Below are 26,705 nucleotides of genomic sequence, written 5' to 3'. Positions count from 1 at the left end.
TGATGAGCTTGGGGAAAGTGATCACAAATCACTCAGTTTTAATATATCATGGAATTCCCCTAATAATGGCAATCAAGTCTCCGTCCCTGACTTTCGCTTGGCTGATTTCATAGGACTGAAAAATTACTTAGGTGGGCTGAACTGGAATGACCTGACTAAGGGTCAGGTAGGTGGTGATGGTTGCCAATATGATGCTTTCCAGGGCATAGTTCTAGCTGCTCAGTCAAATTATGTTCCAAATAGGGAAATCAGATCAAACAAAAATGATCCTAAATGGATGAACAATAGATTAAAATATCTGATTGGTCAAAAGAGAGGCATATATAGGCAAATCAAAAGAGGAGAGGGGCAATTAAGAAATCGATATATTCAGTTAAAGAGATAAATAAAAAAGGGAATTAGAAAAGCAAAAAGAGATTATGAGGTTAAAGTTGCAAGAGAATCGAAGACTAACCCAAAAGGATTCTTTCAGGTATACAGAAGTAAGATCAGGGACAAGATAGGCCCACTCAAAAGTTCCTCGGGTCAGCTCACTGACAGTGATAAGGAAATGTGTAGAATTTTTAACACATACTTCCTCTCAGTTTTTACACAGGAGGATACCAGCGATATTCCAGTAATGATAAATTATGTAGAACAGGACGATAATAAACTGTGCACTATTAGGGTCACAAGTGACATGGTCCTTAGGCAAATAGATAAATTAAAACCTAACAAATCCCCAGGCCCTGATGAACTGTATGCAAGGGTTCTAAAGGAATGTAAAGAGGAGCTTAGCACACCTTTGGCTAATCTTTTCAACATATCACTACAAACTGGCATGGTGCCAGATAAGTGGAAAATGGCAAATGTGATACCTATTTTCAAAACAGGTGACAGGTCCTTAGCTTCGAACTATAGACCAATAAGCCTAACCTCCATAGTGGGAAAATTTATGGAATCAATAATTGCCGAGGCAGTTCGTAGCCACCTTGAAAAGCATAAATTAATCAACGAATCTCAGCATGGTTTTACAAAGGGGCGTTCCTGCCTTACGAATTTATTAACTTTTTTCACTAAGGTATTTGAGGAGGTAGATCATGGTAATGAATATGATATTGTGTATATGGACTTCAGTAAGGCTTTTGACAGGGTCCCACATCAGAGACTATTGAGGAAAATTAAAGCACATGGAATAGGAGGAGAAATTTTTTCCTGGATAGAGGCATGGTTGACAAATAGGCAGCAGAGAGTCTGCATAAATGGGGAGAAATCAGAGTGGGGAAGTGTCACGAGCGGTGTTCCACAGGGGTCAGTGTTGGGCCCCCTGCTGTTCACAATCTACATAAACGACATAGATGAGGGCATAAAGAGCGACATCGGCAAGTTTGCCGATGACACCAAAATAGGCCGTCGAATTCATTCTGACGAGGACATTCGAGCACTCCAGGAAGATTTGAATAGACTGATGCAGTGGTCGGAGAAGTGGCAGATGCAGTTTAATATAGACAAATGCAAAGTTCTAAATGTTGGACAGGACAATAACCATGCCACATATAAACTAAATAATGTAGATCTTAATATTACGGATTGCGAAAAAGATTTAGGAGTTCTGGTTAGCAGTAATCTGAAACCAAGACAACAGTGCATAAGTGTTCGCAATAAAGCTAATAGAATCCTTGGCTTCATATCAAGAAGCATAAATAATAGGAGTCCTCAGGTTGTTCTTCAACTCTATACATCCTTGGTTAGGCCTCATTTAGATTATGCTGCACAGTTTTGGTCACCTTATTACAGAATGGATATAAATTCTCTGGAAAATGTACAAAGGAGGATGACAAAGTTGATCCCATGTATAAGAAACCTTCCCTATGAGGATAGACTAAGGGCCCTGAATCTGCACTCTCTAGAAAGACGTAGAATTAGGGGGGATATGATTGAGGTGTATAAATGGAAGACAGGAATAAATAAAGGGGATGTAAATAGTGTGCTGAAAATATCTAGCCTAGACAGGACTCGCAGCAATGGTTTTAAGTTGGAAAAATTCAGATTCAGGAAGGATATAGGAAAGTACTGGTTTGGTAATAGAGTTGTGGATGAGTGGAACAAACTCCCAAGTACCGTTATAGAGGCCAGAACGTTGTGTAGCTTTAAAAATAGGTTGGTTAAATACATGAGTGGATGTGGGTGGGTGTGAGTTAGACCTGATAGCTTGTGCTACCAGGTCGGTTGCCGTGTTCCTCCCTTAAGTCAATGTGACCTGACCTGACTAGGTTGGGTGCATTGGCTTAAGCCGGTAGGAGACTTGGACCTGCCTCGCATGGGCCAGTAGGCCTTCTGCAGTGTTCCTTCGTTCTTATGTTCTTATGTTCTTATATCTGACATAGACAAGGATGTCAGCCACAGCACAGTGTCTTCCTTTGCAGATGACACCCGAATCTGCATGACAGTGTCTTCCATTGCAGACACTGCAAGGCTCCAGGCGGACATCAACCAAATCTTTCAGTGGGCTTCAGAAAACAATATGAAGTTCAACGATGAGAAATTTCAATTATTCATATATGGTAAACGCGAGGAAATTAAATCTTCATCAGAGTACAAAACAAATTATGGCCACAAAATAGAGCGAAACACCAACGTCAAAGACCTGGTAGTGATCATGTCGGAGGATCTCACCTTCAAGGACCATAACATTGTATCAATCGCATCTGCTGGAAAAATGAGAGGATGGATAATGAGAACCTTCAAAACTAGGGATGCCTAGCCTATGATGACACTCTTCAGGTCACTTGTTCTGTCTAGGCTGGAATCTTGCTGCACACTAACAGCACCTTTCAAGGCAGGTGAAATTGCTGACCTAGAAAATGTACAGAGAACCTTCACGGCGCGCATAACGGAGATAAAACACCTCAATTACTGGGAGCGCTTGAGGTTCCTGAACCTGTATTCCCTGGAATGCAGGCGGGAGAGATACATGATTATAAACACTTGGAAAATCCTAGAGGGACTAGTACCGAACTTGCACACGAAAATCACTCACTACGAAAGCAAAAGACTTGGCAGACGATGCAACATCAACCCAATGAAAAGCAGGGGTGTCACTAGCACGTTAAGAGACCACACAATAAGTGTCAGGGGCCCGAGACTGTTCAACTGCCTCCCAGCATACATAAGGGGGATTACCAATAGCCCCCTGGCAGTCTTCAAGCTGGCACTGGACAAGCACCAAAAGTCGGTTCCTGACCAGCCGGGCTGTGGCTCGTACGTTGGATTGCGTGGAGCCACTAATAACAGCCTAGTTGATTAGGCTCTGATCCACCAGGAGGCCTGGTCACAGACCGGGCCGCGGGGGCGTTGATCCCCGGAACTCTCTCCAGGTAAACTCCAGGTAAACAGTTACTAGTATTACTGTTGCTTTTGTTAGAGATTAACAGTAATAGTTACTAGTGTTACTGTTGTTCTCAAATAATTATCATTAAAATGTTTGGTAAAAATGTTTGTTATGTTAACTTAATCTATATGAACATTTGATGTTTAATGAAATTCAGAGAATATCGTAAACTTTATTAATTAAAACGCTGACAGTATTATGTAATACTGTGTAAACATTGACAGTGTTATGTAACACTGTGTAAACATTGACAGTTATGTAACACTGTGTAAACATTGACAGTGTTATGTAACACATTGTAAACATTGAGAGTATTATGTAACACTTTGTAAACATTGACAGTGTTATGTAACACTTTGTAAACATTGAGAGTATTATGTAACACTTTGTAAACATTGACAGTGTTATGTAACACTTTGTAAACATTGAGAGTATTATGTAACACTTTGTAAACATTGACAGTGTTATGTAACACTTTGTAAACATTGAGAGTATTATGTAACACTTTGTAAACATTGAGAGTATTATGTAACACTTTGTAAACATTGAGAGTATTATGTAACACTTTGTAAACATTGAGAGTATTATGTAACACTTTGTAAACATTGACAGAATTATGTAACACTGTGTAAACATTGACAGTATTATGTAACACTGTGTAAACATTGAGAGTATTATGTAACACTTTGTAAACATTGAGAGTATTATGTAACACTTTGTAAACATTGAGAGTATTATGTAACACTGTGTAAACATTGACAGTGTTATGTAACACTGTGTAAACATTGACAGTATTATGTAACACTGTGTAAACATTGACAGTGTTATGTAACACTGTGTAAACATTGACAGTGTTATGTAACACTTTGTAAACATTGAGAGTATTATGTAAAACTTTGTAAACATTGACAGTGTTATGTAATACTGTGTAAACATTGACAGAATTATGTAACACTGTAAACATTGAGAGTATTATGTAACACTTTGTAAACATTGAGAGTATTATGTAACACTTTGTAAACATTGACAGTGTTATGTAACACTTTGTAAACATTGACAGTGTTATGTAACACTTTGTAAACATTGACAGTGTTATGTAACACTTTGTAAACATTGAGAGTATTATGTAACACTTTGTAAACATTGACAGTGTTATGTAACACTTTGTAAACATTGACAGTGTTATGTAACACTTTGTAAACATTGAGAGTATTATGTAACACTTTGTAAACATTGACAGTGTTATGTAACACTTTGTAAACATTGACAGTGTTATGTAACACTTTGTAAACATTGACAGTGTTATGTAACACTTTGTAAACATTGAGAGTATTATGTAACACTTTGTAAACATTGACAGTGTTATGTAACACTTTGTAAACATTGACAGTGTTATGTAACACTTTGTAAACATTGAGAGTATTATGTAACACTTTGTAAACATTGACAGAATTATGTAACACTGTGTTAACATTGACAGTATTATGTAACACTGTTTAAACATTGACAGTATTATGTAACACTGTGTTAACATTGACAGTATTATGTAACACTGTGTTAACATTGACAGTATTATGTAACACTGTGTAAACATTGACAGTGTTATGTAACACTATGTAAACATTGACAGTATTATGTAACACTGTGTAAACATTGAGAGTATTATGTAACACTGTAAACATTGACAGTATTATGTAACACTGTGTAAACATTGACAGTGTTATGTAACACTGTGTAAACATTGACAGTGTTATGTAACACTGTGTAAACATTGACAGTGTTATGTAACACTGTGTAAACATTGACAGTGTTATGTAACACTGTGTAAACATCGAGAGTATTATGTAACACTGTGAAACATTGACAGTATTATATAACACTGAGTAAACATCGAGAGTATTATGTAACAATGTGTAAAATTTTAAAGTATTAGGCAACACAGTGTAAACATCGACAATATTAGGTGACAGTGTGTAAACATTAATAGCGTTATGTAACACTGTGAAAACATTTACAGTATTATGTAACAATGTGTAATTGTTAACAGTTTTAGAGAGGGTGTGGTAGGTAAGTTTGGGGTGCCAGGTGTAAATGATAATGGGAGCCCTTTGATTTAACTTTGTATAGAAAGGGTAATAGGTAATACATATTTTAAGAAAAAGAGGATAAATAAGTATACAAGATATGATGTAGGGCGAAATGACAGTAGTTTGTTGGATTATGTATTGGTAGATAAAAGACTGTTGAGTAGACTTCAGGATGTACATGTTTATAGAGGGGCCACAGATATATCAGATCACTTTTTAGTTGTAGCTACACTGAGAGTAAAAGGTAGATGGGATACAAGGAGAATAGAAGCATCAGGGAAGAGAGAGGTGAAGGTTTATAAACTAAAAGAGGAGGCAGTTAGGGTAAGATATAAACAGCTATTGGAGGATAGATGGGCTAATGAGAGCATAGGCAATGGGGTTGAAGAGGTATGGGGTAGGTTTAAAAATGTAGTGTTAGAGTGTTCAGCAGAAGTTTGTGGTTACAGGAAAGTGGGTGCGGGAGGGAAGAGGAGCGATTGGTGGAATGATGATGTAAAGAGAGTAGTAAGGGAGAAAAAGTTAGCATATGAGAAGTTTTTACAAAGTAGAAGTGATGCAAGGAGGGAAGAGTATATGGAGAAAAAGAGAGAGGTTAAGAGAGTGGTGAAGCAATGTAAAAAGAGAGCAAATGAGAGAGTGGGTGAGATGTTATCAACAAATTTTGTGGAGAATAAGAAAAAATTTTGGAGTGAGATTAACAAGTTAAGGAAGCCTAGAGAACAAATGGATTTGTCAGTTAAAAATAGGAGAGGAGAGTTATTAAATGGAGAGTTAGAGGTATTGGGAAGATGGAGGGAATATTTTGAGGAATTGTTAAATGTTGATGAAGATAGGGAAGCTGTGATTTCGTGTATATTACAAGGAGGAATAACATCTTGTAGGAGTGAGGAAGAGCCAGTTGTGAGTGTGGGGGAAGTTCGTGAGGCAGTAGGTAAAATGAAAGGGGGTAAGGCAGCCGGGATTGATGGGATAAAGATAGAAATGTTAAAAGCAGGTGGTGATATAGTTTTGGAGTGGTTGGTGCAATTATTTAATAAATGTACGGAAGAGGGTAATGTACCTAGGGATTGGCAGAGAGCATGCATAGTTCCTTTGTATAAAGGCAAAGGGGACAAAAGAGAGTGCAAAAATTATAGGGGGATAAGTCTGTTGAGTATACCTGGTAAAGTGTATGGTAGAGTTATTATTGAAAGAATTAAGAGTAAGACGGAGAACAGGATACCAGATGAACAAGGAGGCTTTAGGAAAGGTAGGGGGTGTGTGGACCAGGTGTTTACAGTGAAACATATAACATATAAGTATTTAGATAAGGCTAAAGAGGTTTTTGTGGCATTTTTTTTTTTTATATTTTATTTAAAACCAATACAGTTTAACATAAAAATAAAGAAACAGTATGGAACCTAATCAAATTAACTGACAAACGGATTGTACCTACATGCTCGCAAGATATTACAACAAAAACTTACATCAAGAACATAACTAAAAACAAAATTACATGTCACAGGGTTATGAATTGACATATATACAAAACCTTGCATATATATAAATTGTACATATAAATGACATCTGACAAAGGTTCAATACACTTGAACATAAAATATACAAAGAAGTTATATCAGTTAAATCCCATCCTTCACATTAATCAAAAAACCAAAACCTAACATCATAATCTGACTAGATAATCTACATACTATCCCTAACAATACAGCTGAACATATCCCAACATACAAATAAACAGAAAAAGAATACAACTTAGAACACAATAACAAGCTCTATACTGTTACAATACACCCATATACAAATTTCAGACAAATGGACTACGTCACTAAACTGTCTAGATATGTCTGTATACCATACAGACTAAAACTTAACATCAAGAACTTGCATGAACACCAAACCGGTATCAGGGTACAGACCATAATTATAAACTTTAAAAAAAATCAATCATGCGTATATAAAGTATTACATAACATCTGACCCATGACAAAGGCTCAATACAATAGAAAGAGATATATATTTATATATATACACATACACACCCACACACCCACACCCACATCCACACACACACCCACACGTACACACAAAAATTTTCACAAAATCACATTAATCAGATGCACTGTATGCACAATGCAAAACAGTATATAAGTATATCTCATCGTGCAAAAACCCAGCACGTAACATAAAAACAAACTAAAACACACTTCCTGTCGCAAATAACTTATTTCTCAAGAATCATGTTATACAAGACTGATACACATCAAAATTATACATAAAAAATCTACTATATTATACCTACATTCTGAAAAGTGTTATATCTACCATAACGAGACCTTGAGCTCTACATCCACACTTGGATGCCATAAAGTCCCAATGAAAACCAGGAAACCATTCCAAACCCACATTCACAACACTCTCCCGACCCCCCCCCCCCCAGGGAGGCGAGCCTGCTGTTGCCCCCTGACTCCCTCCAACCTATGAAAACCCCTTCACTCACTCATTTCCAATCACAGATTTACGAGAATCCCTAACGTTAGCATTCTATACCCCTCTGAGAAAGCCTGATCCCACCTCCTCCCATACGACACCTCGTACTATAGAACGTTACCGCAAGAACCTTTCTTCTCTCCTCACTATCCTCTCTCCCCCTCATCACCCACGAGATATATATATAATCTACCATGATATAATCTAAAGCTCTTATGACACCCTCGTCTAACCCACCCATATCTAGACTTAGAGCACGCAAAACCGACACCCCACGGACCCCCACCCTCTGTACCAACCTACTTAACCAGCACCTAACCTCCTCTAGCCCTTCACAAAAGTAAACTACATGGAACGCTGTCTCATCCCCTCCACAGATACCACACCCCCCACCCTCTACAACCTGTCTGTTTCGTAATATCTCACCAGACGGAAGGATCCCATGCAGAAAACGAAACATCACCTCACGCGCCCGAGGTTTTAACTTCAATTTACTAAATCTAAACCAAATACTCTTCTACGCATACATGGGGAACAAACCCTCAACTGGGACAACGCACCTACCTACAAGTAACCTACACAAAACCCTTATACGAACCTTTCTCAGTTCCCTAACCAACATCACAGCCCTCAAAACTATTTCACATTCCCTCAACTCCATTCCTCGATACCACATACCCAGCCTGTCGTGTATCCTTCCCAAACGCCCCGCGTTCACACCCTTACGCAACACTTCCCATTTAATAAACACACATTTAGCCCTCCGTCTCAAATCCAACAACCCCAACCCACCCTGACTTACAGGTAACATTACAACCTCCCTCCGTAACCAATCACAACGTGAACCCCATAAAAATTTGTACACCCGTCTTAGTATCCCCGCAATCGCTGTCCCTGTAATTGGGAACACAGCTGCAACATACCAAACCTTACTATACAATAAAATGTTCACGACTATCACTCGCTGTATCAGAGTTAGGTGCTGGGGTCTCAGAACACCTAGACGCCCCACGATCCTTTCCAATAACCTATCCGAATTTTCCTCCCGCGCCGCAACCATGTCATCCCTATAAATAATACCACAAATCTTTAAAGACACCGTCCATTCTTTAACAACATTACATCTCCCCCCCCACACCCCCCACCCAAGAACCCAACCCCATGCACCTTGACTTCGCACTATTTACCTGCATACCCGTGGCACTTCCAAATAATTGCACCACCTCGTCCAACACTCTCATTGACATCCCTGCACGAATGAGAACAGTGGTGTCGTCAACATATCCAATTAACCCCGGCCAGGCCCTCCCACCCCCCACACTTCCCTCACATGGCGTACATAAGCTACGGTCAACCATTCTATAAAAGGGGTCCTGGAAACACGCAAACAATATTTGGGACATGGGGCATCCCTGTCTAAGGCCTCTTCCCATTGCAATTTCCCTCCCCATACACCCATTAATCTGTATCCTCATTTTCTCCCCCTTGTACAACGTATTTACCCACTCGACTATTTCCTCCCCAAAACCCTGTCTCCTAAGTATAACCTGCAAAGCTCCCCTTTCCACTCTATCATATGCTCCCTGCCAGTCTAGAGCCAACAAAGCCGCCCCTCCACCCCCACCCTTAGCTTCCACAAAACTTCTCAGTATCCCATGTCCTTCAATCATCGACCTTCCCGGCAACCCGAACTGAGATTTTGACACCACCCTCTCCACTACACATTTGAACCTATTACCTAAAATTTTTGCAAACACCTTATAGTCTGCACACATCAGTGATATGGCTCGGTACTCCCGAAGGTTGGGCTGCCCCTTGACCTTCGGGACCAACACTACTACTGCTGTTTCCTGCTTCTCCCCCAACTTACCCTTCTCCTTCATACTATTAAATAACCTAACTATAAATTCCTTTATCAACACCCAATGTTGTAAATAAAATTCTACCGGGAGACCATCAATACCGGGAGCTTTCCCCTTCCTCATTCCCCTTAACGCATTCTCTATTTCCTCTGCCGTAATCGTCCCACCTAAAGCCTTTCGATCACTATTTCCTAAATTACACGTCACATACGTACACACCTTGTCCAATGCCCCATCACCCACCCCCCCACTGTTCCAGTACTTCTCGTACCAAGCCTCCGCATACGCACACATCCCCTTCGTGGTTCGTATCTCCTGCCCTACTCTATAATTCCCAACCATCTCCGTTACCTCTAAACATGGTATAGCCGTCAGCGCCTGCCTTTGCTTTTGATGCCGCAAAACACACGCTGACGGCTTGTCGCCCCAAAGCACTTCCTCCACCCCTGCCTGCATCCTTACAGCTTGAAACCTTTCATTTTGCAACACCCTCAACCTCCCCTTTATTTCAGCTATTTCATCCATAGGAAAATTATTCCCACCCACCCCCCTCCCATAGCAACCTCTTAACCTATCCTCTAAATAGTTAGCCAGTCCATATTTTAAATTATTAATACGTTTTCCTTCTCTCACATAAAACTTTCTAATCCTTTCCTTTGCGACACTATCCCACCATGTCACAATGTCATCCATTCCCTGTTCTTCCACACTAAGCTCCCTCCATAGGACTGAAAACCCCTCCAACCCCTCCTCATCACCTAACACACTTATATTTAATTTCCAATAACTTCTATATATGTCCGTGAGCATCCCCCACCCAACCTCCACCACCACTGCCCTATGATCTGACATTGTAGCCTCAACAGTACTGAAAGATTTCACGTCCACTCCCTGAGAAAGGTACACTCTATCTAGTCTCGCAGCATAACCACTCCTAACAAACGTATATTCAGTCTCTCACACCGCTCCCCCAAAGGCATCACGTAACCTAACATCCCTTAATAAATCCCTAAGAGCCACAGACATATATCCAGCCCCTCTTGGGTCCACATCAGCCACCCTGATTACACTATTCCAGTCCCCACCAACTATCGCCACCTCTGGCAGTGCACTTAAGAAAAACACAAGATCCTCACACACAAAATCATTCTTTACCTTTATGTTATTTTCTGCCGGCGCATACACACTCACAAAAGACACACGCTTACCCATCCACCACCCATCCACACGCAACACCCTCCCTTCCCCTCCTCCCTCACTTCTCTGCAAAACAAACGGGCTCGTCTCCCTTATTAAAATTCCCACACCACCTTTTAGACGGGGAGATGGCAGGGTAACTACCCGAAATCCTGCCACCTCCAACACCCTACCCTCTTTGAAATTGTGCTTCTGCAGGAACACAACATCCACTCTAGATTTATTCAGAAAATAACGAAACCAATCTCTCTTCATACCGCTACATAACCCATTAACATTTACAGACATACACCTAAGGCCTATTAAAGTTTCCACCCCTGCTTCCTCTCATCACTCTTTACAACTCCAGAGCTTGAATTTACGTTCAACACCTTACGTCCCTCCCCCCTTCTTCCGGTACCTCCTATCATGGCTACCACCACCTACACCACTACCTTCACACTTCACCTCAGTCTGTTTCGCAGGCCTTTGTGCAGGCGTAAGGACGTCATCAGAATCTGATGTAGCCGCCCTCTTTCTCGTGACAGTCATGTTACACATATCTTGGTCAGATGTTACCTCTCGATGAACCTCCACCTCCACCTGAGAATGGTTTAATGAGTCAATGGACGACTCCAAACCACCATCACGTCCCAAATTATCATGTCTCAGACTTTCTGGAAGCGACGATTCTCCAATGACACCACGCTCAGATGTAACATCCCTCTCTGGTGGTGACAACGTCTTCAACACCTCCACCAATTCCTCCTCAATCTCAAGAACCTTCTCTTGTACTTGCTGCTCCTCCTTATCCACAGGAGACGACACCTGATCAGGCAGTTGGGGGCGGGACTCCAACTCACCACCAGTCCTGTGTGCCCGATCCACTATCTCGCTCCACAAAACACCACGCCCTCCATCCGATGTTTGTTCCTCACCTGCCACCTTTGAAGCAGGGGCTGCGACGTCCACCACAGGTCCAGGCACATGTCTTCGCTTGTCACAGGTCGCCGCTATGTGATCATACTCACCACATAGGCGGCACGTACGTCGTTGTCCTGGGTACATTACCATTACCTGCGTCCTGAAATCTTGTAGGTACACATAGGATGGTATTGGGTGCCTCAAAGTCATTTTGAGGTTGAAAGAACCCTCTGGAAAACCAGCATAGGCTCCTGCCGCCCACGTACCATGTTGAGCATAATGCACCGTCCCATACTTCTCAAAAACTTTCCTTATATCCGCCTCGTCCGCCTCAAAGGGAACGTTGCGTAACTTGATCCACGTATAATACCGTGAAACATCTATCATTCTTACAGTGACAGCTGGTGTGACGTTAAGACTCACGTCCTGAAACCTGGTGACTAACGATTCATAAACCGTTGCTGATAGCAGTTTGACGAAAATTCGTTGTCCTCCGTTCAATGCTACACCATACAAGTCACTATCTTGTACTCCATAAGTCTCCCGTATGATCTTTGGCAATAAGACTTGCGCAGAACTGGGCGTTATCGTTCCTTTAAGTAGCTCGATGCCTACAGTATTTATCCTTCGTCTCAGACTAACCGCCATCTTGACGATCACAGTGCACCTAAGTTGTCAGCCGAGGTGTGACAGCACCACTTCACACCACTGCAGCCAGGTAACTATTGTGGCATTTATGGATTTGGGAAAGGCGTATGACAGGGTGGATAGGGGGGCAATGTGGCAGATGTTGCAGGTGTATGGTGTAGGAGGTAGGTTACTGAAAGTAGTGAAGAGTTTTTACGATGATAGTGAGGCTCAAGTTAGAGTATGTAGGAAAGACGGAGATTATTTCCCAGTATAAGTAGGCCTTAGACAAGGATGAGTGATGTTACCGTGGTTGTTTAATATATTTATAGATGGGGTTGTAAGAGAAGTAAATGCGAGGGTCTTGGCAAGAGGCGTGGAGTTAAGAGATAAAGAATCACACATAAAGTGGGAGTTGTCACAGTTGCTCTTTGCTGATGACACTGTGGTCTTGGGAGATTCTGAAGAGAAGTTGAAGAGGTTTGTGGATGAATTTGGTAGGGTATGCAAAAGAAGAAAATTAAAAGTGAATACAGGAAAGAGTAAGGTTATGAGGATAACAAAAAGATTAGGTGATGAAAGATTGGATATCAGATTAGAGGGAGAAAGTGTGGAGGATGTGAATGTATTCAAATATTTTGGAGTGGACGTGTCAGCGGATGGGTCTATGAAAGATGAGGTGAATCATAGAATTGATGAGGGGAAAATGGTGAGCGGTGCACTTAGGAGTCTGTGGAGACAAAGAACTTTGTCCTTGGAGGCAAAGAGGGGAATGTATGAGAGTATAGTTTTACAAACGCTCTTATATGGGTGTGAAGCATGGGTGATGAATGTTGCAGCGAGGAGAAGGCTGGAGGCAGTGGAGATGTCATGTCTGAGGGCAATGCGTGGTGTGAATATAATGCTGAGAATTCGTAGTTTGGAAGTTAGGAGGAGGTGCGGGATTACCAAAACTGTTGTCCAGAGGGCTGAGGAAGGGTTATTGAGGTGGTTCGGACATGTAGAGAGAATGGAGCGAAACAGAATGACTTCAAGAGTGTATCAGTCTGTAGTGGAAGGAAGGCGGGGTAGGGGTCGGCCTAGGAAAGGTTGGAGGGAGGGGGTAAAGGAGGTTTTGTGTGCGAGGGGCTTGAACTTCCAGCAGGGATGCGTGAGTGTGTTTGATAGGAGTGAATGGAGACGAATGGTTTTTAATACTTGATTTGCTGTTGGAGTGTTAGCAAAGTAACATTTATGAAGGGATTCAGGGAAAGCGGCAGGCCGGACTTGAGTCCTGGAGATGGGAAGTACAGTGCCTGCACTCTGAAGGAGGGGTGCTGGTGTTGCAGTTTAAAAACTGTAGTGTAAAGCACCCTTCTGGCAAGACAGTGATGGAGTGAATGATGGTGAAAGTTTTTCTTTTTCGGGCCACCCTGCCTTGGTGGGAATCGGCCAGTGTGATAATAAAAAAATAAAAAAATATTATGTAACACTGTGTAAACATTGACAGTATTATGTAACACTGTGTTAACGTTGACAGTATTATGTAACACTGTGTAAACATTGACAGTGTTATGTAACACTGTGTTAACATTGACAGTATTATGTAACACTGTGTAAACATTGACAGTATTATGTAACACTGTGTTAACATTGACAGTATTATGTAACACTGTGTAAACATTGACAGTATTATGTAACACTGTGTTAACATTGACAGTATTATATAACACTGTGTAAACATTGACAGTATTATGTAACATTGCCTAAGCATTGATTGTATTATCTAACACTGTGGAAATATTGAGAGAATTACGAAGCACTGTGTAAACTTTGTACAGGCAATTAATGACATGCACTCTGCCCCAGGCACAGACTAGTGGAACTCAGTGTTCATCAAGAACTTCAAGAAACCCTTATCACGAGCCTTCAGACATAGCCCCACTCCACAAAGGTGGCAGTGAAGCAATTGCAAAGAACTACAGACTGATAGCACTAACATCCCATATCATAAAAATCTTTGAGAGCGTTCTAAGAAGCAAGATACCCAACCATCTAGATACCCATCAGTTACACAATCCATGGTAACACGGGTTTAGAGCAGGTCGTTCGAGCCTGTCCCAGTTACTGGACCACTATGACAAGGTCCTGGATGCTGTAGAGGATAAACAAAATACAGATGTAGTATACACAGACTTTACAAAACCTTTCGACAAGTGTGACCATGGTGTAAGAGCACAAAAAATGCGGGATAAAGGAATAACGAGAAAAGTTGGTAGATGGATCTACAACTTCCTGACAAATAGAACACAAAGAGTAATAGTAAACAGAGTAAAGTTCCAGGCAGCTACGGTGAAAAGCTCTGTTCCACAAGGCACAGTACTTCCTCTCATTCTATTCCTCATCCTTATTTCTGACATAGATGTAAGCCATAGCTCTGTCTTCATGACTCACGAAATCATAATGACACGATTGCAAACAAACCATACCAAGGATGGGGTTTGAACCCACGGTGTCATTACGATTTCGTGAGTCATGTTGACGGCTTTGAGGGGACTTGAGCTAGAGTTCGTCACTGCCATGCTAGCGGGAGATTCGTCTGTAAAAACTTGCTTTTGTGGTCACAGTGGTGCCTATGCTAACCTTCCTATGGTGTAGAAATATACCTAGTTGGATTAATCTTATTGAAGTTGGCTGGTCCAGGATCTAGTCTTGAAAGACCACAACAATGTATCTACCTCATCTGCTAGGAAAGTGATAGGATGCATAATGAGAACCTTCAAAACTAGGGACGCCAAGCCCATGATGATACTCTTAAAATCGCTTGTGCTCTCTAGGCTGGAATACTGCTGTACACTAACAGCCTCCTTCAAGGCTGGCAACATTGCAGACCTGGAGAGTGTAAAAAGATATTTCACAGCACACGTAAGTGCGATAAGGCACCTAAGCTACTGGGAACGGTTGAAGGTCCTTGATCTGTATTCCCTAGAACGCAGGCGAGAGAGATACATGATAATATACACTTGGAAGGTCCTGAAGGGATTGGCACCAAACTTGCACACGAAAATCACTCTATATGAAAGCAAAAGACTCGGCTGGAGATGCAACATTCCCGCTATGAAAAGCAGGGGCGCCACAAGTACATTGAGAGACGTCACAATAAGTGTCCGGGACCCAATACTGTTCAACTGTCTTCCAGCACACATAAGAGGGATTACCAATAGACTCCTGGCTGTCTTTAAGAATGCACTGGACATGCACCTAAAATTAGTACCTGACCAACCGTTAGTTTGTGTGCGGCCAGCAGCAACAGCCAGGCTGATCAGACCCTAAACCACCATGAGGCCTGGTCTCAGACCGGGCCGGGGGGGCGTTGACCCCCGAAACCCTCCCCAGGTAAACATTCACAGTATTATGTAACACTGTACAAACATTTATAAAAAGTTATATTTAAGTTATATTTAATAATTCTTAAATTATTTTTAGTTATTTTAGGTAAAATAATTCAGTTATGAAACGTCAATGTTTAAACATTATTAATTAACTAATAATAATGTTAGGAATATTAACATTAATCTGAACAACTTACGAACTGCAATATTTTAACATTGAACAATACTAAGAGCCACAGTAAACATTGAACAATGTTAAGAGTCACAGTAAACATTGAACAATGTTAAGAGTCACAGTAAACATTGAACAATGTTAAGAGTCACAGTAAACATTGAACAATGTTAAGAGTCACAGTAAACATTGAACAATGTTAAGAGTCAGAACAATGTTAAGAGTGAGAGTAAACATTGAACAATGTTAAGAGTCACAGTAAACATTGAACAATGTTAAGAGTCACAGTAAACATTGAACAATGTTAAGAGTCACAGTAAACATTGAACAATGTTAAGAGTCACAGTAAACATTGAACAATGTTAAGAGTCACAGTAAACATTGAACAATGTTAAGAGTCACAGTAAACATTGAACAATGTTAAGAGTCACAGTAAACATTGAACAATGTTAAGAGTCAGAGTAAACATTGAACAATGTTAAGAGTCACAGTAAACATTGAACAATGTTAAGAGTCACAGTAAACATTGAACAATGTTCACAGTAAACATTGAACAATGTTAAGAGTCACAGTAAACATTGAACAATGTTAAGAGTCACAGTAAACATTGAACAATGTTAAGAGTCACAGTAAACATTGAACAATGTTAAGAGTCACAGTAAACATTGAACAATGTTAAGAGTCACAGTAAACATTGAACAATGTTAAGAGTCACAGTAAACATTGAACAATGTTAAGAGTCAGAGTAAACATTGAACAATGTTAAGAGTCACAGTAAACATTGAACAATGTTAAGAGTCACAGTAAACATTGAACAATGTTAAGAGTCACAGTAAACATTGAACAATGTTAAGAGTCACAGTAAACATTGAACAATGTTAAGAGTCACAGTAAACATTGAACAATGTTAAGAGTCACAGTAAACATTGAACAATGTTAAGAGTCACAGTAAACATTGAACAATGTTAAGAGTCACAGTAAACATTGAACAATGTTAAGAGTCACAGTAAACATTGAACAATGTTAAGAGTCACAGTAAACATTGAACAATGTTAAGAGTCACAGTAAACATTGAACAATGTTAAGAGTCACAGTAAACATTGAACAATGTTAAGAGTCACAGTAAACATTGAACAATGTTAAGAGTCACAGTAAACATTGAACAATGTTAAGAGTCACAGTAAACATTGAACAATGTTAAGAGTCACAGTAAACATTGAACAATGTTAAGAGTCACAGTAAACATTGAACAATGTTAAGAGTCACAGTAAACATTGAACAGTGTTAAGAGTCACAGTATATGTTGAACAATGTTAAGAAATACAGTAAACATTGAACAATGTTAAGAGTCACAGTAAACATTGAACAATGTTAAGAGTCACAGTAAACATTGAACAATGTTAAGAGTCACAGTAAACATTGAACAATGTTAAGAGTCACAGTAAACATTGAACAATGTTAAGAGTCACAGTAAACATTGAACAATGTTAAGAGTCACAGTAAACATTGAACAATGTTAAGAGTCACAGTAAACATTGAACAATGTTAAGAGTCACAGTAAACATTGAACAATGTTAAGAGTCACAGTAAACATTGAACAATGTTAAGAGTCACAGTAAACATTGAACAATGTTAAGAGTCACAGTAACTTACATAAGTTATCCAGGATAACTGGTTTGAAAGTTATCCTGGCTTACTGGTTTGAAAGTTATCCTGGCTTACTGGTTTGAAAGTTATCCTGGCTTACTGGTTTGAAAGTTATCCTGGCTTACTGGTTTGAAAGTTATCCTGGCTTACTGATTTGAAAGTTATCCAGGCTTACTGGTTTGAAAGTTATCCAGGCTTACTGGTTTGAAAGTTATCTTGGCTTACTGGATTGAAAGTTATCCTGGCTTATATAAGTTATCGTGGATTACTGGTTTGAAAGTCATCTTGGCTTACTGGTTTGAAAGTTACCTGGAGTTTACCTGGAGAGAATTCCGGGGGTCAACGCCCCCGCGGCCCGGTCTGTGACCAGGCCTCCTGGTGGATCAGAGCCTGATCAACCAGGCTGTTACTGCTGGCTGCACGCAAACCAACGTACGAGCCACAGCCCGGCTGATCAGGAACTGACTTTAGGTGCTTGTCCAGTGCCAGCTTGAAGACTGCCAGGGGTCTGTTGGTAATCCCCCTTATGTATGCTGGGAGGCAGTTGAACAGTCTCGGGCCCCTGACACTTATTGTATGGTCTCTTAACGTGCTAGTGACACCCCTGCTTTTCATTGGGGGGATGGTGCATCGTCTGCCAAGTCTTTTGCTTTCGTTGTGAGTAATTTTCGTGTGCAAGTTCGGTACTAGTCCCTCTAGGATTTTCCAGGTGTATATAATCATGTATCTCTCCCTCCTGCGTTCCAGGGAATACAGGTTCAGGAACCTCAAGCGCTCCCAGTAATTGAGGTGTTTTATCTCCGTTATGCGCGCCGTGAAAGTTCTCTGTACATTTTCTAGGTCAGCAATTTCACCTGCCTTGAAAGGTGCTGTTAGTGTGCAGCAATATTCCAGCTCATATAAATTATCCTGGATTGCTGGTTTGAAAGTTATCCTGGCTTATATAAGTTATCCAGACTTCCTGGACAAGTTATCCAGACTTCCTGGCCTGCACATGGTTTCCAGTCTTCCTGGTCTGGACAAGTTATCCAGAATTCCTGGCCTGGACATGGTTTCCAGTCTTCCTGGTCTGGACAAGTTATCCAGACTTCCTGGCCTGCACATGGTTTCCAATCTTCCTGGTCTGGACAAGTTATCCAGAATTCCTGACCTGGACATGGTTTCCAGTCTTCCTGGTCTGGACAAGTTATCCAGAATTCCTGACCTGGACATGGTTTCCAGTCTTCCTAGTCTGGACAAGTTATCCAGAATTCCTGACCTGCACATGGTTTCCAGTCTTCCTGGTCTGGACAGGTTATCCAGAATTCCTGACCTGGACATGGTTTCCAGTCTTCCTGGTCTGGACAGGTTATCCAGAATTCCTGGCCTGCACATGGTTTCCAGTCTTCCTGGTCTGGACAAGTTATCCAGACTTACTCTTGTTGCAAGACTTACAAATCTTTATTGTCTCAGTAAAGTTACTCAGTCATCTGATTCACCAGATTCATCTGGTTCATCTGATTCACCAGATTCATCTGGTTCATCTGATTCACCAGATTCATCTGGTTCATCTGATTCATCTGATTCATCTGGTTCATCTGATTCATCTGATTCATCTGATTCATCTGATTCACTTGATTCATATTCCTCAACGTTGTCACCAACTCTGGAAAAAATTATAAGCCATTTTAATACTTAATACTTTTTAATACTTAAACAAGTAAGATATAACAACTTTACTGAAGTAAATTTTTATTGACTTTATCAAAAAATACAGTAGCTACCTGTAAACTGTAATGTTAATACAGTAGCTACCTGTAAACTGTAGTGTTAATACAGTAGCTACCTGTAAACTGTAATGTTAATACAGTAGCTACCTGTAAACTGTAATGTTAATACAGTAGTTACCTGTATACTGCAATGTTAATACATTAGCTACCTGTATTCTGTAATGTTAATACAGTAGTTACCTGTATACTGTAATGTTAATACAGTAGTTACCTGTATACAGTAATGTTAATACAGTAGCCTGTACTGTAATGTTAATACAGTAGCTACCTGTAAACTGTAATGTTAATACAGTAGTTACCTGTATACTGTAATGTTAATACAGTAGTTACCTGTATACTGTAATGTTAATACAGTAGTTACCTGTATACTGTAATGTTAATACAGTAGTTACCTGTATACTGTAATGTTAATACAGTAGCTACCTGTATACTGTAATGTTAATACAGTAGTTACCTGTAAACTGTAATGTTAATACAGTAGTTACCTGTATACTGTAATGTTAATACAGTAGTTACCTGTATACTGTAATGTTAATACAGTAGTTACCTGTATACTGTAATGTTAATACAGTAGTTACCTGTATACTGTAATGTTAATACAGTAGTTACCTGTATACCGTAATGTTAATACAGTAGTTACCTGTAAACTGTAATGTTAATACAGTAGTTACCTGTAAACTGTAATGTTAATACAGTAGTTACCTGTATACTGTAATGTTAATACAGTAGTTACCTGTATACTGTAATGTTAATACAGTAGTTACCTGTATACTGTAATGTTAATACAGTAGTTACCTGTATACCGTAATGTTAATACAGTAGTTACCTGTATACTGTAATGTTAATACAGTAGTTACCTGTATACTGTAATGTTAATACAGTAGTTACCTGTATACTGTAATGTTAATACAGTAGTTACCTGTATACTGTAATGTTAATACAGTAGCTACCTGTATACTGTAATGTTAATACAGTAGTTACCTGTATACTGTAATGTTAATACAGTAGTTACCTGTATACCGTAATGTTAATACAGTAGTTACCTGTATACTGTAATGTTAATACAGTAGTTACCTGTATACCGTAATGTTAATACAGTAGTTACCTGTATACTGTAATGTTAATACAGTAGTTACCTGTATACCGTAATGTTAATACAGTAGCTACCTGTAAACTGTAATGTTAATACAGTAGTTACCTGTATACCGTAATGTTAATACAGTAGCTACCTGTATACCGTAATGTTAATACAGTAGTTACCTGTATACCGTAATGTTAATACAGTAGTTTCCTGTATACTGTAATGTTAATACAGTAGTTACCTGTATACCGTAATGTTAATACAGTAGTTACCTGTATACTGTAATGTTAATACAGTAGTTACCTGTATACCGTAATGTTAATACAGTAGCTACCTGTAAACTGTAATGTTAATACAGTAGCTACCTGTAAACTGTAATGTTAATACAGTAGCTACCTGTAAACTGTAATGTTAATACAGTAGTTACCTGTAAACTGTAATGTTAATACAGTAGTTACCTGAATACCGTAATGCTAATACAGTAGTTACCTGAATACCGTAATGTTAATACAGTAGTTACCTGTAAACTGTAATGTTAATACAGTAGTTACCTGTATACCGTAATGTTAATACAGTAGTTACCTGTATACTGTAATGTTAATACAGTAGTTACCTGTATACTGTAATGTTAATACAGTAGTTACCTGTATACTGTAATGTTAATACAGTAGTTACCTGTATACCGTAATGTTAATACAGTAGTTACCTGTATACTGTAATGTTAATACAGTAGTTACCTGTATACTGTAATGTTAATACAGTAGTTACCTGTATACTGTAATGTTAATACAGTAGCTACCTGTATACTGTAATGTTAATACAGTAGTTACCTGTATACTGTAATGTTAATACAGTAGTTACCTGTATACTGTAATGTTAATACAGTAGTTACCTGTATACCGTAATGTTAATACAGTAGTTACCTGTATACTGTAATGTTAATACAGTAGTTACCTGTATACTGTAATGTTAATGCAGTAGTTACCTGTATACTGTAATGTTAATACAGTAGCTACCTGTATACTGTAATGTTAATACAGTAGCTACCTGTATATTGCAATGTTTAAATAGAAGAAGCCTGTACACCGTAATGTTAATATAGGAGACTGTACACTATATTGTTATTATAGAAGGAGTCTATACACTGTAATGTTAACATAGAAGGAGTCTATACACTGTAATGTTAACATAGAAGGAGTCTATACACTGTAATGTTAACATAGAAGGAGTCTGTACACTGTAATGTTAACATAGAAGGAGTCTGTACACTGTAATGTTAATATAGAAGGAGTCTATACACTGTAATGTTAACATAGAAGGAGTCTGTACACTGTAATGTTAATATAGAAGGAGTCTGTACACTGTATTGTTAACATAGAAGGAGTCTGTACACTGTAATGTTAATATAGAAGGAGTCTGTACACTGTAATGTTAACATAGAAGGAGTCTGTACACTGTAATGTTAACATAGAAGGAGTCTGTACACTGTAATGTTAATATTGAACGAGACTGAACACTGTAATGTTAATATAGAAGGAGACTGTGCACTATAATGTTAATATAGAAGGAGACTGTACACTATAATGTTAATATTGAAGGAGACTGTACACTGTAATGTTAATATTGAAGGAGACTGTACACTATAATGTTAATATTGAAGGAGACTGTACACTGTAATGTTAATATTGAAGGAGACTGTACACTGTAATGTTAATGTAGAAGGAGACTTATTGCGTATCATTCACTGGTGAGTGGTCGTGCTGGGTGGTTGTCTGCTGCTCTTGCTCCATCCTGACACCATGGCAAGGTTTGTTGGATCAACAACAATGGTGACTGCTGTTCGACGAAGGGTCAGTACTGTGTGTATTGAGCTTACAAGAGGTTCCGTAACCAGTGCATCGCTCCATGTGCTACTGCCGGCGATCATCCTTGATACATACGGAATCTAGCAGGAATTTCTGTGTGGCGTAGCCTTAAATGGCGTCTCCCGGATCTTCGTCAAGTTTCATGCCACTGGGACGTACCAGCAGATTGTGACCCAGTGCCAAGATATAAGTAAGAAGGTTACCCCGTCTGTGACAGTACAGTTGCACGTCGTTTCGCGATACTATACGTAGGTACGTGTCAGAAATGTTCCATTTGAGGCCAACGGCTGATATATGTAAGGCGTTTCAGAGGTGCAGGACTATACACCTGGCCACCCTAGGCAGGTGGTCAGACAGCCTCTATGCTGGTCTACAGGAGGAGTCGTATACATTGAAAATGTCCCTGCACCAACTGATACCTTCGTACGTGCACCTGGAGGGTTTTCGAACCAAGGTGTTCATTACGTATTCTGGTCAACAAAGAACTTCCACCTCTGTGGCACCTTGGATCATGTGGCGGCATAATGTGTTAAGTGACAGCCACACATGTAGCGTGGTCGTCGTCCAGATGGCGAAGTGCCCCGACACGCTCTGGAGGAACAGGTGGTGGTGGAGTCGCTGCAACCGACGTCATGGTGCTCTGAGGTGGACCGGGCTGCAATACAGGAGTCATCTTGTGTGTCTCTGACTGGGAATGCCTCATCTGATGCTATGGAATATATGGACAGTGGGGTGCCTCTAGCACACCATTTGCTACTTTAAATTCAGTAAGGTAATCTATCCAGCCCATGTTAACTATATATACTCATGTCTAATTATTCTATTTATATATTCACAGTTGTGGTGATATATGTTGGTGTGAGGAGGAGACAGTTCGAGACAGAAGCTGAGTGATGAGTGTGTTGTGTGGGCGGAACACAGTCCTAACGCAGACCCCCCTCACTACACACCTTAAGCTTTCTAATACGCAGATGTTCATACTGCCTCTCATTCCACTACAACTACTTAAGAGTGGAATGCCATCTGTCTATTGCACAAGACTGCTGTTCAAATACAGTCTCCACTACTATGATCGAGCCTCAATGTGTCATGCTTGTCTACACTATCCTGTCTCCACACTGATGTACATAACCACGTGTATGCAGAGATACGATACTGTGTACTGCCCTAGTACCAGGGGCATAACTTAGTGATATAGACACTCTGAAATATGAGAAGTGTTGGCACAAGAGTGACTCTGATTTATTTTTATATTAAATTGTGTTATTAAAGTGACATGAGTTATTATAAGTAATCATGTGAAAGACATTAACACAACTCCTAGTGCGACCATTTGTCATGTTGGGGGGGTATTGTGACCCCTGAATGGGTCACAATGTATATAATGTATATTAGCTGTTCATATAATTTTATATTGCTTATATTTGTGATACTAGCTAAATCGTAAATATATTGCTTTATATTATTATTTGACTTAGTTATATTATTAGGTAGGATGTAACATTTATGTACTATTCAGCGCTCATAGTTCGAGTGTGAAGTAGCTGACAACATTGTCTAACTACTGTGTTTTCTCTCCGCTTGTTACGCTGCCAGCTTGTGTGTTGCTAGGCAGCAGCAGTCCACGGAGAGTCACATGATCAGGGTGGGGTGTTCACACCTCACCTGGAGTAGTCTGTCTGGCCTGCTTGGCCTCTTGTCAGTTGGACATGCTTCTAGCAAGAGGTCCATCTACTCCTCTCCCTCGTGGGCCCTTGTTGAAGATCGTCTCTGTTGCTTTCATGTTTTAGGTTCTGTGTAACTCTGTTCACAGAACATAGCCTAGACTTATGGTTTTCGACGTTGTGCAGAAGGTTGTGTGTCTTATAGACACTCTGAGAAACTCAGGTCCTGAGCTGTAGCTTCTGACCTAATTTGTACTTGCATCTGTGTACTGTCTCAGTCTGTGATTTTCTTATGCTGAACTTAGATTCAGTAGTATGGGAGTTTTGTGACTTTTGTAGAGGATCTGCAGATGGTCCCTACTTAGTGTGGTTATATTATCTCCTTTTTCCAGATTCTGTGTAGCTGTTGCTTGTTATATTGTTGTTCGGCTAAACAGTCGCCTTATTGTTCAGGACTTTTGTGAGGACTTTTAGTCAGTCACTGGTTAAGTCTAGTCGAGTCTTGAGACATAGCGAACTATTTTGAGCACTTGCACACATACACACAAACTTACTTGTATATATATGTATTATGTTATTAAATGTTAATGTATCAAACGGTACTTAAAAGCCATAAAGATGTGATATGTGCCTTCAGCGCAATACTACTGTACACGAGAGAAGTGATTATTCTGATTTTGATTACATTAATTTACTTTGAAAATATGTGCCTAGACAACTATTTTGTTATTAATAAACTTATTAAATTTTAATTTCTGTAGTTAGTAGCCTACCAGTTGTAATCCTGAACCACTACTGAATCTTACTGAATTCTAATGGATAATTGGACCAGGATACTGATTACTTGTTACGAAAACCAAGTAACAGGCTGGATGCTAGAAGGGCAGTCCTTTCTAGTATTCACTGGAGATCTCTATGCTTATTAGATATCGCATTTTTTGTAATAACACTGTACAATGTTGCCAGCTGGCGCGAAACATCCTCTAGACTTGTCACGGTGTGTTGCCAGCCGGGGCAAAACATCCCCTAGACTTGCCACTGGATGCAATAACACTGTACAATGTTGCCAGCCAGGGTGAAACATCCCCTAGACTTGCCATGGGATGCAACAACACTGTACAGTGTTGCCAGCCGGGGTGAAATATCCCCTAGAATTGCCACAGGATGCAACAACACTGTACAATGTTGCCAACCGGGGCAAAAAGATCCCCTAGACTTGCAATGGGATGCAAGAGCACTGTACAATGTTGCCAGCCGGGGCAAAACATCCCCTAGACTTGCCACGGGATGCAACAACACTGTACAATGTTCCCAGCCGGGGCAAAACATCCCTTAAACTTGCCACGGGATGCAACAACACTGTACAATGTTGCCAGCCGGGGCAAAACATCCCTTAAACTTGCCACGGGATGCAACAACACTGTACAATGTTGCCAGCCGGGGCAAAACATCCCTTAAACTTGCCACGGGATGCAACAACACTGTACAATGTTGCCAGCCGGGGCAAAACATCCCTTAAACTTGCCACGGGATGCAACAACACTGTACAATGTTGCCAGCCGGGGCAAAACATCCCCTAGACTTGCCACGGGATGCAACAACACTGTACAATGTTGCCAGCCGGGGCAAAACATCCCTTAAACTTGCCACGGGATGCAACAACACTGTACAATGCCATGATTGTGAAGGAGCCCATAATGTTAATATAGGAGACCGTATTCTGTAATGTTAATATAGGAGACTTCTACAAGGTAAATATTAGTTAAGTGGCTGTAAATCTATCTGTAAATTAAACATAATAAGTTAAACATTCTATTATACTTAAATAATAGAAAAATAAGAAAAGGTTTTATTGGATACATAATAAACATTAAGAAGTATTAGTAAACAAAAGCAATAACGTTGTTAATGAAAAATTTAATTTTTAAACTGAGTTGTACCAGAGACAACAAGTGTACAGTAATCAAGATGTCGATAATCATTATACATTAATAATAATCTTTATTTCTACAGTGAAAACTTATTCAGATCATAAGTAACATAATATGTACAAACCCACTAACACCCACGATGGCACCAACACCATTTCAGTGACACCCACGATGGCACCAACACCATTCCAGTGACACCCACGATGGCACCAACACCATTCCAGTAACACCCACGATGGCACCAACACCATTCCAGTAACACCCACGATAACACCCACGATGGCACCAACACCATTCCAGTTACACCCACGATGGCACCAACACCATTTCAGTGACACCCACGATGGCACCAACACCATTCCAGTAACACCCACGATGGCACCAACACCATTCCAGTAACACCCACGATGGCACCAACACCATTCCAGTAACACCCACGATGGCACCAACACCATTCCAGTAACACCCACGATGGCACCAACACCATTCCAGTAACACCCACGATGGCACCAACACCATTCCAGTAACACCCACGATGGCACCAACACCATTCCAGTAACACCCACGATGGCACCAACACCATTCCAGTAACACCCACCATGGCACCAACACCATTCCAGTAACACCCAGGATGCCACCCACGATAGTCCACTAACACCCAGGATGCCA

At 40.2% G+C, this 26,705-nt stretch overlaps 1 long non-coding RNA gene across 1 annotated transcript in view; it reads right to left on the bottom strand.

The window, feature by feature from the left end:
- Positions 1-17,143: 17,143 nt before the first annotated feature.
- The window catches only part of LOC138851112 (uncharacterized), a 60,380-nt gene continuing 50,818 nt past the window's right edge, over positions 17,144-26,705 (bottom strand). The window contains exon 4 of the long non-coding RNA XR_011390993.1: positions 17,144-19,371. This is a non-coding gene — a long non-coding RNA (uncharacterized lncRNA). The remainder of the gene's footprint in view (positions 19,372-26,705) is intronic.

This window comes from Cherax quadricarinatus, chromosome 100, assembly GCF_038502225.1.
Source record: "Cherax quadricarinatus isolate ZL_2023a chromosome 100, ASM3850222v1, whole genome shotgun sequence".
NCBI classification, from domain to species: domain Eukaryota; kingdom Metazoa; phylum Arthropoda; class Malacostraca; order Decapoda; family Parastacidae; genus Cherax; species Cherax quadricarinatus.
Note: the sequence above shows the minus strand (reverse complement) of the source record. Positions and strands in the feature narration are given on the sequence as shown.